Source organism: Nicotiana tabacum, chromosome 18 (assembly GCF_000715075.1).
Source record: "Nicotiana tabacum cultivar K326 chromosome 18, ASM71507v2, whole genome shotgun sequence".
In the NCBI taxonomy this organism is placed as follows: Eukaryota; Viridiplantae; Streptophyta; class Magnoliopsida; order Solanales; family Solanaceae; genus Nicotiana; species Nicotiana tabacum.
This window is the reverse complement of record NC_134097.1, coordinates 5,241,588-5,258,383: the sequence shown is the minus strand read 5'-3', so window position 1 is coordinate 5,258,383 and position 16,796 is coordinate 5,241,588.

The window sequence follows — 16,796 nt, the reverse complement described above, 5'->3', positions numbered from 1 at the left end:
TGTCATATAGTTAACTAATAAAGATGTAAGAAACTCCCATGTAAAAGATAAATAAAGATGTAAAAAATTCAAAATAACCTATATCTATCTAACTCCAATCCCGCTAAAATAAATTTTGTCAACCACAAAAATAAAAATAAAAATTTTTTAAAAAAGTTTTAAGAGAAGAAGTTTGCCATATATATATATTGATACTCTTTTATTAATCTAAAACCAATAATCAATAGCTATATATACAAGAGTTTTTCCTAATAACTCAGATAATGTTCGGTTATAAGAAAATTTTGAAGCTTTTGAATAAAAAAAATCTTTTCATATCGTAATCAAAATACTTGTTGTGATTAATAATATTGATTTAACTAGAAATAGGGAATAAATATGGAAAAAGAATTTAAAAGAAAACCCGTCAAATAAGCTCATCATATAAATAGACTAGTAGAAATAGTAGAATTTGCTTACAAAACAAATTCTCATTTTATAAAAATTAAATGTTATTAAAAGCAAATAAAATAAAACAAATTGACCTTTTTCACATGAATAGATGTAGGGAAATTGTTCACTGTTTATCTACTACAAATTGCATGCATTTTAAGAATTCTCTTTGTACGTAAACTTTCGTACTTAAGACGGGTATTATCACTTTTAACCCGCGGCAGAAACTATTTATATTAGGTAGTCGAAAAAGTGTATAAAATTTGTATAATTTTTATATATAACCTACAGAATGTGTATGTATATATACAAAAAATATACATATTTTACATATTTTTTCGACTATTATTTTTACAACGGCTATATAATGTCATTTTTCCACTTAAGATTGACATAAATCAATATCCATATCTTCGTTAAAGTTAGGCAGAATACATCGAAAGTTGTCCACACTTTTCACTTAAACACTCTATCTTAAATATATTATATTTGAGCACTTTAATCAAGCATTTACTGTGTCATTTAGACATAAAAAACTGACATGACAACACAACACAATTGTTTCTCCCATTTTTCAAGTGCGTGAAAGTCTGAAAAATAAGCTTCTCACCCTTTTTCTCTATTTTTCTTTTTTCTTTTCTTGTTCTTTTCTTTTGTTAACTTCCTCTCTTACCTCATCCCTTCTTCGTTGGAAAATATGGAATAACCATCAAATTTTTTCCGGTAATTGGCTTCTTCAAAAAAATTAATCTCTTTTTTCTCTCTCTATCTCACACACATAAATCACTCAAAATATGCAAACAAAACAAACCCAAATCTGTAAAGGAAAGGATTGGAAAAATGTCAAACCCAGGTGCTTCACCGTCACCACCAATAGCCCGCCTTTCACCGCTCTTTTCAGGATTGAAGAAACTCAAACCTAATATGTTTTCTTCTTCCAAGTTAGCCGAATCCATCGCTGAAAAATAGCACAAAAGTGGCTCAAAAGATGATAGAAAATGGCTGGAAATGGCAGAAGCATTTTTTGGGGGATTGACTCGAAAATGTAAGAAAATGAGTTCAAATCTAAAAGAAGAAAGAATGGGATGGTGTGAGAAAGAGGAAGAATTGTACTGCATCCGGTGGCGGATCCAGGATTTTAAAGTCGTGAGTGCTCAATAAACTTTTGTTGAGGTTTTTGTTATTTAAGATGAAATAGTCTTAATGAGTGTGAATGGGAAATGGAGTGAAAATAAAATTTTTGAGTAAAATTTTAAGTTTTCCCCTCTTGACAATGAGACATTGTCCCATATTGGAAGAGGAAAAGATTTTTGGTGGGTATATATATAATTGCTCTTCTTGTAGCTCTTAAAGAGTTAAGAAGAAAGCAAGCCTCGCGCCGTCGTCGTCGTCGCTCGGCTTCGGCTTCGGCTTCGGCTTCGGCTTCATTTAATTGGATATTTATTATACCTCAGATTTGTGTATACATATGCGCTATATTTTTTTGCACTGGTTTCAGCTTTTGTGTTAAAATAAAATATAAAAAATAGAATTGAAAGGCCAAAATGGAATAAGGTTGAGATAAAGTGCCAAAATAAAAAATAGAGCCAAGTTGAATGAGTTGTATATGAGTTTAGCCTAATAACTTTCCTCATCCATGGTTTTCATCAGGCATGGCCATTCATGCATCCCCAATTCTATCTCCACCTAAAGGAGAGAAGAATTAATTAAGATGAAGAAAATGTGTTGGATCAATATCTTATTGATCACATAGTTTCTTTATTATCTTTAGGTTATTTGATAAAAATAAATAATTATTCTAGCTAGGGTAGTTGTTTTAGTTTTCTCAGATTTTCCAAGTAGCTTTCGTAGGTAGAAAATTTATTTAATTTGATTCAGCTTATGATGAAATAAATTAAATTTGGTTTTTTATATGTATTATTGCTTTTGCTTGTATGATTTTTAGTTATTTTATCTTGATTGTTCTGCACCTCTACTATTAGCATGTCTTTTTCTATGGAAGAAAATTTCGTTATGCATTTAAATTACACTAATAACGCTTAAAATAAGGAGGTTATGAAATGCGATTGTTATGAAGTTCAAACAAAAAATATTTGAGAATTCTTTGAATACTGCCCTTTAAATTCACACGAAATATATGCGAGATATATTTATTATTGTTATTATTATTATTATTATTATTATTATTATTATTATTATTATTATTATTATTATTACATATATTGCAAAATAATGATAGACTTTTTCACCTCTAAAAATAGATTCTATATTAAAGAAAGTTATCATTTGATTATTTTATAATATTTAGAATTTTAAAATCACCTACAAATTATGGTTCAAAATATAGCTATTGGATTTACTTTAGCACCCTCCACTTCCAACCAAGAGGTTGTGAGTTCGAGTCACCCCAAGAGCAAGGTGGGGAGTTCTCTTGGAGGGAGGGAGCCGAGGATCTATCAGAAACAGTCTCTCTACCACAGGGTAGGGGTAAGGTCTGCGTACACACTATTCTTCTCAGACCCCACTAGTAGGATTATACTGAGTTGTTGTTGTTGTTGTTGTTGGTAGTAACTTATTCTTTCCTATTATGTCGAACACAATTCATATAGTTATTAATTTTTATTGATTAAAGAAATAAAATAATTTGTATTTTGTACTCAGAGAGAGAAAAAAGGATTGTCTTGTTTTAGTTACTTGATAATGTTTATGTCTTATAGAATGAACTTGAAAAATGACCAAAAAAACAAAAAGGCCCAACTTGAAAATAGCTCTAAAAGAGAATTAAGGCCCTTAAATCTTCAAAGCTACCGATGTGATGAAATTATAAAACTAGAACTATGTTTAAGTTGAATATATGGAATGATGACTGAGTATCTTTAATTATTAAGTTAGCTATATAGGTTCAACATTCATCAAATTCATGAGCTTAAATTTTTATTTTATAAATCAAAATTGTTTTAGTATAATATTTATATAAAAAAAAATTTAAAAAAATTATTCATCAAGATGGGGTACTGTGATGACCTAAAATGTCATCTTTAAATTTAATAAGTAATTCTGTGTTTTAAGATCTCTAAAGACACCATTTATCATTCCTCGACTTGCGTGCACAGTCCATAAAATTTTCCGAAAAGTTTTCATGTGAAAAATAAATTAAAATGTGAAATAGAGTTTTAAAACTCAACTAAGTTGACTTTAGTCAGCATTTTGAGCAACCAGACTCGGATCAGTATTTTGACAATTCTGGTAGGTCCGTATCGTGATTTGGGACTTGGGCGTATGCCCGGAATCGAATTCTGAGGTCCCTAGCTCGAGATATGGAATTTTGATAAAAAATTAAAAGCTTGAAATCTTAATGAGTTTTAAGAAATTACTGATGTTGGATTTATTGACCTCGGGTCTGTATTTTGGTTTTGGAGTCCGGTATAGGTCCAATATAATATTTATGACTTGTTTTCCAAATTTGATGAGAATCGGAGTTGATTTGACGTGAATCGGACGTCCGATTGTAAAAATATATGTTTTAAAGTTTTCTTGAAAACTTCCTTTGATTTGGTGTCCGATTCGTAGTTCTAGGTATAATTTTGGCGATTTAATCGCGCGAGCAAGTTCATATGATGTTTTAGGACTTGGATGCATGTTTGGTTTGGAGCCCCGGGGGCTCGGGTTGATTTCGGGTGGTTAACGGACCATTTTTGGACTTGGAAAAAACTGCAAAAATCTGCTTCTGGTATCCTTCTTCACGTTCGCGAGAGGTGGCTCGCGTTCGCGAAGAAGAAACTGGAGGCAGGTGAAATTTACTCTTCGCATTCGCAAAGAGGGGGACGCGTTCGTGAAGGGAAGAGGGCAGTATTCATCACGAAAACGTGGAAGCGTTCGCGTTCGCGTAGAAGGCGAGGTCTGGCCGGGCACCAAGCGTTAAAGCTTCGCGTTCGCGTAGGGTGTATCGCGTTTGCGAAGGCTAAATTTGGCAAGGCTTCGCGTTCGCGACATTGCCTCCGCGTTCGCGACATTGCCTTCGCGTTCGCGAAGAGCAAAGTTTTGGCAGCACAAAAATGTGCTTCGCGAACGCGAGGCACTGACCGCATTCGCGAAAGGTAAAAATCCTAGAAACAAAACTTAAGTTCTGGAAATGGGGTTTCGACCCATTTTCAATTCTTTCCCATTTTTGAGCTCGGGTAAGGCGATTTTTGGGCGGTTTTTACGGGAAAACATTGGGGTAAGTGTTCCTTATCCTATATTGATTATATTTCATGATTTCATACTCATTTGTATCATGAATCCGTGAATTTATGGAAGAAAAATCAGATTTTTATAAAATCTTTCAAAAACGAAAATTTAAGATTTGAAGGTCCATTTGATATCGGAATTGGAAAAATTTTGTATGGTTGAACTCGTATCGGAATGGGTGTTCGGATTTCGTGAGTTTTTTCGGGATTTGAGATGTGGGCCCCACTGTCGAATATTTTAATGAATTTTGGATTTTTATCCGAAAAACGTGTAAATTCATATGAAATTAATTCCTATGATTAGTATTGAATATATTGAATTGTTTGTGAATAGATTTGAAACTTTCGGAGGCAAATTTAAAAGGAAAAGCTGTGGTTGAATAATTGATTGAAATTTGCAAATCGAGGTAAGTGTCGTGGTTAACCTTGACTTGAGGGAATAGAACCCTTAAATTATTTATTATGTCAATTGCATGTGAACAAGGTATAGGCGATGTGACAAGTGTTTATACGTCGTCAAATTTAATTTTTGCCTACTTACTTGAAAAATCATAAATTATTTTTTTAATCATAAATTAATTATTATAATATTGTTTCTCTCTTATTCTTTGTCAAATATTAATTCTTGAATTCCTGCATTAATTGTTACATGCTATTTGAATTATGTGCCTTAATTGTTATTTGACATTTAGCATACTAAATATTAAATTGTCTATTTGCTCCCTGATTTCTATAATAATTTGCTATTTGTCATTGTTTGCTTCATAATTAAACCATAATTATTGTATGTTTGTTGTCTTATAATTTTATATTAATTGTTACATTTATTGAAAAAATTTCTTCTATAAGAATTAGTAAATAAATATGTTGGAGGAGCGGGTTGTACGCCGCAACATGATTGATTATAATGAATATATTGGAGGATCGGGTTGCACGCCGCAACAGACTTATTAAAAGTCTATATTGGAGGATCGAGTTGCACGCCGCAACAGACTTATTAAAAGTCTATATTGGAGGATCGGGTTGCACGCCGCAACAGACTTATTTAAAAGTCGACATATATATATATATATATATATATATATATATATATATATATATATATATATATATATATATATATATATATATATATTAGGGGATCGGGTTGTACGCCGCAACAGACTTGATTAAAAATAAATATATTGTGAGAGCGGTTTGCATGCTGCAACAGAATTGAATGCGAATATATTGTGAGAGCGGGTTGCACGTTGCAACAGAATTGATGGAAGTGATAATTGATTATGACGGTTGTGTTGGTTTCAATTATTATAAATGAGTTACCTGATTTATTTCTATTATTGTTATTATTACTAATATTGCGTACAGGTAATGTAAGTAACCCGCCTTAGCCTCGTCACTACTTCGTTGAGGTTGGGCTCAACAGTTACCAGTACATGGGGTCGGTTGTACTGATACTACACTCTGCACTTCTTGTGCAGATTTTGGAGTTGGTCCCAGTGGCGTACCGTAGATTTGCTCGGATTTCAGCTACCAGAGGAGACTTGAGGTATAACTGTATGGCGTCCGCAATTTTGGAGTCCCCGTCTATTTTACTTTAGCTGTGTGTTTATTTCCAGATAACTTTATTTTATTCAGACCTTATATGTATTTATTCTAGAAACTCGTGCACTTGTAACACCAATTCTAGGATGGTATTTAGACACCGTTATTTTTATGGATTATTCACTATATTTCAAACTTACTTTCGCATTTGTTCTTGGATTATTAATAATTTTAAAAAATTATTTAAAAATTAGTTAATATTATCCGAAGGTGGAAATTTTGGGTCGTGACAGGTACACGCACATCACGCGAACCCAAAGACTAGTAATCTATATAATCTATACTATATTAAAAGCACGAAGACACTTAGCTAAATGTTGTTCGCCTTTTTTAACCTTTGAACATAGAGTTTACACCGGATAAAATAGTCATTTAATAAATTTTTTCTAATATTTAGGAATAGTCATTTAATTTTTTTTCCTAATATTTAAAATAATTATTTAATTATTGTCCTAATATTTAGGACTTTAATTTTCAACTCTAGAATTCATACACCTTCAACTCCATTTAAATCTAGGAATATTAGATAAGCACGTTCAATTACAAACTAGGATAGTTTCGACAACTTTCGATTTAAGAGTATTTTTTCTTTCTTTTTCTTCTAACTTTTGTAGACCGCTTGCCTTTTATTTTATTAGAATAATTTTTAGGTTAGTTCACAATCTTTTTCAAATATACAATTTAAGAGTACAAATTATCTCACTAAGTAACATTAAAGCATTTACCATTTTATACGTGAAAACAAAATAGTAAAAAGAAAAATTGAGGTTACAATTCGCCGAAAATCATTTACATTTGTTTATGAAAGTAAAAAATAAATACAACAAAATAAGAAATCATAACAAATTAAAAAAGTAAAAAGCAAAAATGTTTTTGTAGATTTTATCATAAAATCTTTTTTAGAAAATATAAACAATTAAAATATTTTTTTAATCAAATTGGATTTACTTTTAAAAAGTCTTTATTTAAATGAGAACTGATTATAAGTACACAAAGAAAAACAAAACGCTACATATGTGGGAATTGATGAAATGAATAAATTCTAATTTTGATTTTAACATGAATTTTATATTCTAAGTCCTTCCACGATAGTATGAACGTAGTCCTTTCATAATCAAACAATTGCAAGTAATACTACTACAATCATATACTCTTGCTTTCCATGGAAAACAACATCCGGATGCATCCGAATGAAGAATATGAGATGTATGATTATGTGTTCTGGCAAAGAAAGAATTGTAGATTAATCATACTATAGCGATTGAATTAATCTACTTTTGCCATAATAATTTACTTTTGCAACAATAATTTATTCTTTTCAAATATGTTGGAAACAATTCTTATGTAGTATTTTTTAAACAACCAAACAATCTGCATTTTTATCATGAGAAAAAAAGATATCTTTTGAAAATTAGTCGACCATACTTTTGTCTTTTTAGAATGAATTTCAAAACATGGGATACACGCGCAACGCGCGTACTCTAATACTAGTATATTAAAAGCACGAAGTCCCTTACCAAAATACCGTCCGTCGTTTTTACCTTTAAAAATAGATTTCATATTAGGAAAAATTATAATTTGATAATTTTTCCTAAAATTTAGGAGTTAAAAATAATTAAAAAATTTAAGTATTAAATCTTTCTTTATTTGAAGTATGTAGAAACTTCTAAAATTTAGGACCTTAAAATTTGTTGAGATTTCAACTTGTGTCCTTTCCTTATTTGAACCCTTCCACGTCAATCCTTTTATTGTTATAACTTTAGAATTAAATTTTCATTTATTAAATTCTTCTTTATTTGAATTAACAGGAAATCAACAAATAGATGAAATAAATAGTTAGGAACTAGGGGAAGGAATAAAAAGCACACGAACATACTATGGAGTAAGATAATACGAAATCTTTTCATATCGTAATCAAAATACTTGTTATGATTAATAATATTGATTTAATTATAAATAGGGGATAAATCTGGCAAAAGAATTTGAAAGAACACCCGTCAAATAAGCTTCTGTTTACATATTTGTTAATTACAAAACAAATTCTCATTTTATAAAAATTAAATGTTATCAAGAGCAAATTAAAAAAAAATGTGACTAAGAATTGTTTTCCTTCTAATTGCTTGTTTGGATGGTTACAACATATTGTATTGTATCGTATCGTTATTTTAAATAAAATATTTATTTTAATTGTTACTTAAATTTATTATATCATATTGTTGAATTTATCGTTACGTAAGATGAAATGTTCCATTTTATATAACGACCTGTCACGACCCAAAATCTCACCAGTCGTGATGACGCCTATCTCAATACTAGGCAAGCCGACAATCTCAATAACCCACATATCTTTTAAATTTGAAAAACACAATAATTAAATTCAGCGGAAGAAATCTCACAAGTACAAATGCATTCCCAAAATCCGGTGTCATTGAGTACATGAGCATCTAATATGAATATAAAGTCTGACTAATTAAACACTGTTTGAAAGTATAGAACAATACAATAACTGAAGGAAAGAGAGACAAGGTCATCGGACTCCAATCAACTACCTTGATAGTCTCCAACTAGCAACACATTGAGGTCTAACAGTCGCCGTGAAGTGCCTGGATCTGCACACTAGGTGCAGAGTGTAGTATGAGTACAACCAACTCAATAAGTAACAAAACTAACCTCTGGGCTGAAAGTAGTGACGAACTCCGCAGATACAGTCCAGTATAAATAATAACAATACAGAAATATAGGCATGCTTTCAAGTTCAACAGTTACTTTCAGTACAACAAAACAAATCAATTATGAACAATACGAGGAATATGACATCTCTATATATACATGCCAATGTATATACTGTATGTGATGCACCTTAGTGAAAACTCTTTGTACTCACAATCTAAAATACTCAATCACTCAGTACTGTATATGGCCAATCCAGTACAGGGAAGATCCATCCCAAATATATATATATATATGTATATCTATCAACTGACAGTCAGTCATTCAATACTATATAAGGCCAATTCAGCCCAGGAGAAGATCCATCCCTCAATATATATGGCAAGATCCATGCCCAGGGAAGATCCATCCCTCAATATATATATATATATATATCAACTACGCTCACTGTGGAGGATCCATGCCCAGGGAAGAGATCCCTATATATATATATATATATATATATATATATATATATATATATATATATATATAAACTATGCTCACTGTGGGGGTGCAGACTCCGGAGGGGCTCCTTCAGCCCAAGCGCTATGATAGCCAGATCCAAGTATAAATAAATAAACATAACTATCACTCAGAATCTCCAGTTTCTCGGGATCTCAATGACATGAAAAATCAACCCGACATGATGATAGGAAGTATCAATGAATGATAACAAAGACTGAGATATGATATGCAAGTGATAGATGTGACCGAGTACAAAATAATAAATTTAAATAAATAATTCAATAGCAATACTACCCATGTGGGTTCCAAAATATATCGGCGCATAGCCAAATCATGATCTTTAACATGAGTCTCAGTTCAATTTCTCTAACACGTGGATGATATGCGGATAATGATATTTATTTAATTATGCAACTCCACGGAATCAATTTAAGTCACAATTTTCATGACGCACGCCCACACGCCTGTCACCCAATATGTGCGTCATCTCCAAACAATTCATACAACACGAAATTCAGGAATTTATACCCTGAGAACCAAGTTTAGAAATATTACTTACCTCAACTCGAGCAATTCTTTTATTCCAATAAGCTTTTGCCTCGCGAATCGGACTCTGAACGCCTCGAATCTAGTCACAATTAATTCGATTCAATCAATTCAAATTATAGGAATTAATTCCATATGAAAATACTATTTTTTCAACAAAATTCAAAATTGCACTAAAAAATCGCATGTGGGGCCCACGTCTCGAAACCCGACAAAAATTACAAAATATGAACGCTTATTCAACCACGAGTCCAACCATATAAATTTCACCAGATTCCGACATCAACTCAACCCTCAAATCTTCAATTAAAATCTTTGAAGATTTCTACCATTTTCAACCCAATCTTTACCCATTTGAACTCAACAATCTTTCTACAAATCATATTGGTACGTGTATGTATAAATAATACTCTTACACCCAAGAATCATACTCTTAATCACCCATCTTTACCCAAACTCGAAATTGAAGAATTGGGGGAAGAAATTCTTACCTCTTTGAAGCCCTAGCAAGATCCTTGTGAAATGTTCCAATCTTGAACAAGAATTGATGGACAATTGACTAGGTCTTCTCTTTCTCTCTCTAAGATACTCTCACCTCTTTCTAAAAAATATCAGTTTTTTGCTCCAAAAGAGCCCATTTGCCTCAATATATCGAAATAGAGTCGGGTCAAAAATTAGAAAAATTGAAGCTCGACGCAGATCTGCGCATATGGGTCGCAAAAAGGCCCTCCGAACTAGGCAACACTGTTTCAGTCTGCGGTCATTATGCGGTCCGCAGACCTATTCTGCGGTCGCATAATGTACCGTAGAACTGGTCTGTGATTGCATAATGCGCCGCAAACCTGATTTCCAAACTCGCCTCACCTGCCTCACTCTGCGGCCATTATGCGGTCCGCAGAAATGACATTTTCCGACAAAACTTTTTCTTTACTCCCCGGCACATTGTTCAATCCAAAAGGTCCGAGCCGCGGCTCGCAATCTTGCCGCGAGAAATTTCTACAACCTTTGTACTAATTGATCTACCTCGACATCTCAAAACCTTAATTTTCTTAGCAAAAATTCTCCGGGGTCGTTACACATAAGTCAACATCCGGTCAACATTTTCAACTTAAGTTCTAAACCTTGAACTAACTGTTCCAAATCATTCCAAAATACTTCGGCGGACCCGAACTAATCATCCCCGACAAGTCACATAACAACTGTAAAGCATAAATTGAGCAGTAAATGAGGAAACGGGGTTGTAATACTCAAAACGACCGACCGAATCGTTAAATGACCCTTTTGGTGTGGTCCCATCATTACCTTATTTTTCTTCTATTTTGTCCTTATTTATTATCTAATAATTATATTTTACGTTTTATCCTATCATTTTTATAATAACTCTACTTCATGGGTCCAAACAAAACTATACATGACAGTTATCTACTCCAAATCAATTATATGTGTAATAAGAATTCTGTTTGTCAATTATAATTCAAATAAAAAAAAATCGAACATTTTTATAAGTCGCATTCAATCGATGCGATTTATAAATCACAATTTTTCCTACCATTTATATGCAGCAATCTTAGATTTCAATTTATCACATCTCACGAATACTCCCTTTTCTTTTTTCATATTCTATCATCATTTCCACTAAATTTCCTATAAATCAAACCTCTGTATAGCCTACATGTGATAAAATCTCAAACAAATTCAAAACAAAAAAGCCTCAAAACTTCAAGAATGAAATCACCCTTTTTCCCACTTACAGCTTGTTTGGATGGTTGTTACATGTTGTATTGTACTGTATTGTTACTTTAAATACAATATTTGTTTTGATTGTTACTTAAATTATATTGTATCATATCGTTAAGTTCGTCGTTGAGTAACGATGAAAAGTGTCACTTTATGGAATGACCGATTTGGTGTGGTCGCATCGTTACCTTATTTTTTCCTTTTTAGATATGATTCTCTGTATGCTCTAGTATAGAGAAAGGTAGACTTCTTTTCTCTATACTAGTAAGAGAAATTGAACTTGCAAGCGCTAACCTAACAGAAAAATATAGAGCTGCCAGCAGGGTTGAGATATGGCCTTTGCAAAGGTATCATGTTAAAAAGGATGGATGAAATTGCAAAAAAGACTCGTGGAAAGTAAATAGAGACTTAGTTGATACAAACCTATGAATAGGAAAACGAAGACGGGTGGATCTACGTACCCCGAGAATAGAAGCTAGAAAATCTAAGTCTGAAGAAGAGTCTTGGTTCGAAGTATAGGGAGAGAGGGAGACCACTGAATCAGTTGGCTCAGCTCTAAAAATCGAGTGACGAGAATCTGTCTTCACAAACCTGCGAAACTTCCCCTACAAAGAACTTCAGGACATTATAGCTATTCTTGGATTGGACGAATTATCCGAAGAGGATCGTTTACTCGTAGCAAGAGCGCGAAAAATTGAGCGTTTCTTATCACAACCCTTTTTCGTAGCAGAAGTATTTACCGGTCCTTCGGGGAAATATGTTGGTCTAGCAGAAACAATTCGAGGATTTCAATTGATCTTTTCCGGAGAATTAGATGGTCTTCCTAAACAGGCCTTTTATTTGGTAGGTAATATCGATGAAGCTACCGCGAAGGCTATGGACTTAGAAATGGAGAGCAATTTGAAGAAATTCTTATCTTGCCCTTTTTTATTATTAAATAATCCTACTTTATCCTTTACCCTATCTTTTTATATAATAATATTATTTCGTACCTTACTTTTTCTTTATAATATTGCAAGTTTATTATTCATATTATTGGTGCATGACCTCATGAAACGACAACAAACAATACAATTTATCCGAATATTATATACATCAAAATGATACGATAAAATACACTACTATACAGTACAATTATGAAACGATACATAACAACCATCAATGAAAATTCTGACTACGCTACGTGCATGCAATACTAGAAAGTAGAAGGACAAGTACTGAAAGGTGTGGCATGCATCTCTGCTTTGGAGCTGAAAATCATATCATATCTTGGGGAAAAGATCGGTAAAAATTCATATAGCCGATCTCAATTTTCTTAAAATTGAGGCGCAGTTGTTGTTGTACAAATTTTGGAGGGAATTGTAACTTTTCTAGTTTAGTTAGACCTATAGAAACTAGGGAACTGTTGTTGTATCTAATACATGAAAAAGGATACTTTCGTGCTTTTCAAATTAAATTTCAGAGGTATTTAATAAGAGTGATACATGTATTAACTTGTTTCCTCTCCAGATTTTCTGGAACTTATAAGGAGATAAACTGCTATATGCAATTTTATGATAATATTTCTTTTCTATTGTTTGTCAATTCGATAACCCTTAATTTGCTATTAAAGACATTATTTGTATTAAAATGAAATATGATTTATCTTGTTCGAGATTGAGGCACACATAATTGATTAATAATTATAAAGCTACATAATCTTGATTTCATTCTTTGTTGTCACGATCCGAAATTTCCATCTCGGACCGTGATGGCGTCTAACATTTCACTTGCTAGACAAGCCAACGTTAGAATAATATTAACTAATTTTTAAATAATTTTTAAATTATTAATAATCCAAGAACAAATGCGGAAGCAAGTTTAAAATATAGTGAATAATTCATAAAAATAACGGTGTCTAAATACCATCCCAGAATTGATGTCACAAGTGCACGGGCTTCTAGAATAAATACAAATAAGGTCTGAATAAAATAAAGTTGTATGGAAATAATCACACAGCTAAAGTAAAATAGACGGGGACTCCAGAACTACGGACGTCATGCAACTATACCTCAAGTCTCCTCTGGTAGCTGAAATCCGAGCAAGTCTACGGTACGCCGCTGGGACCAATTCCAAAATCTGCACAAGAAGTGCAGAGTGTAGTATCAGTACAACCGACCCCATGTACTGGTAAGTGCTGAGCCTAACCTCGACGAAATAGTGACGAGGCTAAGGCGGGTCACTTACATTACCTGTACGCAATATTAGTAATAGCAACAATAAAAGAAATAAATCAGGTAACTCATTTATAATAATTAAAGTCAACACAGCAATCATAACCAATTATCACTTCCATCAATTCTGTTGCAGCGTGCAACCCGCTCTCATAATATATTCACATTCAATTCTGTTGCAGCGTGCAACCCGCTCTCACAATATATTCATTTATAATCAAGTATGTTGCGGCGTGCAACCCGATCCCCCTATATATATATGTATGTCGACTTTTAAATAAGTCTGTTGCGGCGTGCAACCCGATCCCCCAATATATATATATATATATATGTATGTCGACTTTTAAATAAGTCTGTTGCGGCGTGCAACCCGATTCTCCAATATGGACTTTTAATAAGTCTGTTGCGGCGTGCAACCCGATCTTCTAATATAGACTTTTAATAAGTTTGTTGGGGCGTGCAACCCGATCCTCCAATATATTTATTATAATCAATCCTATTGCGGCGTGCAACCCGCTCCTCCAACATATTCATTTACCAATTCTTATAGAAGAAATTTTCCCAATAAATGTAACAATTAATATAAAATTATAAGACAACAAGCATACAATAATTATGATTTAATTATGAAGCAAACAATGACAAATAGCAAATCATTATAGAAATTAGGGAGCAAATAGGCAGTTTAATATTTAATATGCTAAATGTCAAATAACAATTAAGGCACATAATTCAAATGCCATGTAATAATTAATGTAGGAATTCAAGTATTAATATTTGACAAAGAATAAGAGAGAAATAATTATTATAATAATTAATTTATGATTACAAATAATTTATGATTTTTCAAGTAAGCAGGCAAACACTTAATTTGACGACGTATAGACACTCGTCACCTCGCCTATACATCATTCACATGCAATTCACATAACAAATAATTTAAGGGTTCTATTCCCTCAAGTCAAGGTTAACCACGACACTTACCTCGCTTTGCAAATTCTAATTAATTATTCAACCACAACTTTTCCTTTTAAATTTGCCTCCGAAAGCTTCAAATCTACTCACAAACAATTCAATATATTCAATACTAATCATAGGAATTAATTCCATATGAATTTATAAATTTTTCGGATAAAAATCCGAAATTTATTAAAATATTCGGCAATGGAACCCACGCCTTAAATCCCGAAAAAACTCGCAAAATCCGAACACCCGTTCCGATACGAGTTCAACCATACCAAATTTGTCCAATTCCGATATCAAATGGACCTTCAAATCTTAATTTTTTATTTTTAGAAAGTTTAACAAAAATTCTAATTTATTCTATCTAAATCCGAGATAAATGATGAATATAGACATGGATTTGTGAAATACAATCACTATATGATAAAAAATACTTACCCAGTTCAAAGTCGTGAAAATCTCCCTTGAAATCGCCCAAATCCGAGACTTAAAACTCAAAAATGAGTAAAAATGACTAAGACCCGATTTTATGCATTCTGCCCAGCATTTTCGCATTTGCAGGCTATATTTTCGCACATGCGGTCTCGCATTTGCGAGACAAAGCTCGCATTTGCGAAGTAGGGCTGCCCAGCAAGGTTCCGCACCTGCAGACAAAATGTTGCACCTGCGACGTTCGCTTCTGCGCAAAAGGGCCGCACTTGCGAAGACTGAATCTGCGATGGAAGTCTCGCTTCTCCGAGCTCGCACCTGCAGTCAAAATTCCGCAGGTGCGATTACACTAGAACTCAAAATTTTAGATTTTGCTTAAGTCCAATTCTTGTTCCGATTTCGATCCGTTTCACTCTCGGGGTACTCGGGACCCCGCTCTAATATACTAACAAGTCCCGTAACATAATACGAACTGACTCAGGGTCTAAAATCACGTCAAACAACACTGAACTTACAATTCACCCCCGATTCGAACTTTGAGTTTTAAACTTTCAATTTGCAAAGCTCGTGCCAAAACATATTAAATGAATCCGGAATGACTTCAAATTTGGCACACAAGTCACAAATGACATAACGGAGCTGTTCAAATTTCCAGAATCGGATTCCGGCTCCGATATCAAAAAGTCAACCCCGTGGTCAAACTTGAAATATTTAGCCTTTAAATTGCTAGTTCCGTTAAATGGTCATAACTTGAGTTAGGGACCTCCAAATTAAATTTCGGGCATACTCCCAAGTCCCAAATCACCATATGGAGTTACAGGAAAAGACAAAACATCGATCCGGGTCCGTTTGCTAAAAATGTTGACTAAGGTCAACTCACTTGAATTTTAAAGCTCTATTTTAATCTATTTTTCACATAAAAACTTTTCGAAAAATTGTACTGACTGTGCACGCAAGTCGATGAATGATAAATGGTGCTTTTAGAGGTCTTAGAACATAAAATTACTTATTAAATTTAAAGATGATATTTTGGGTCATCACATTTGTGTTCTAAGACCTCGAAAAGCACTATTTATCATTACTCAACTTGCGTGCGCAGTCCGTAAAATTTTTCGAAAAGTTTTTATGTGAAAAATAGATTAAAATGTGAATTAGAGCTTTAAAACTCAACTGAGTTGACTTTGGTCAACATTTTGAGCAAACGGACTTGAATCAGTATTTTGACAGTTTTGATAGGTCTGTATCGTGATTTGGGACTTGGACGTATGCCCGAAATCAAATTCCGAGGTCCCTAGCCCGAGATATGGAATTTTGATGAAAAATTAAATGTTTTAAAAGCTTAAGTCAAATAGTGATCGAATGTCGAATTATATGCAAACGACCCCGGAATAGAATTTTGATAATTCTAACAGCTCCGTATGGTGATTTTGGACTTAGGAGCGTGATCGGAAATATATTTGGAAGT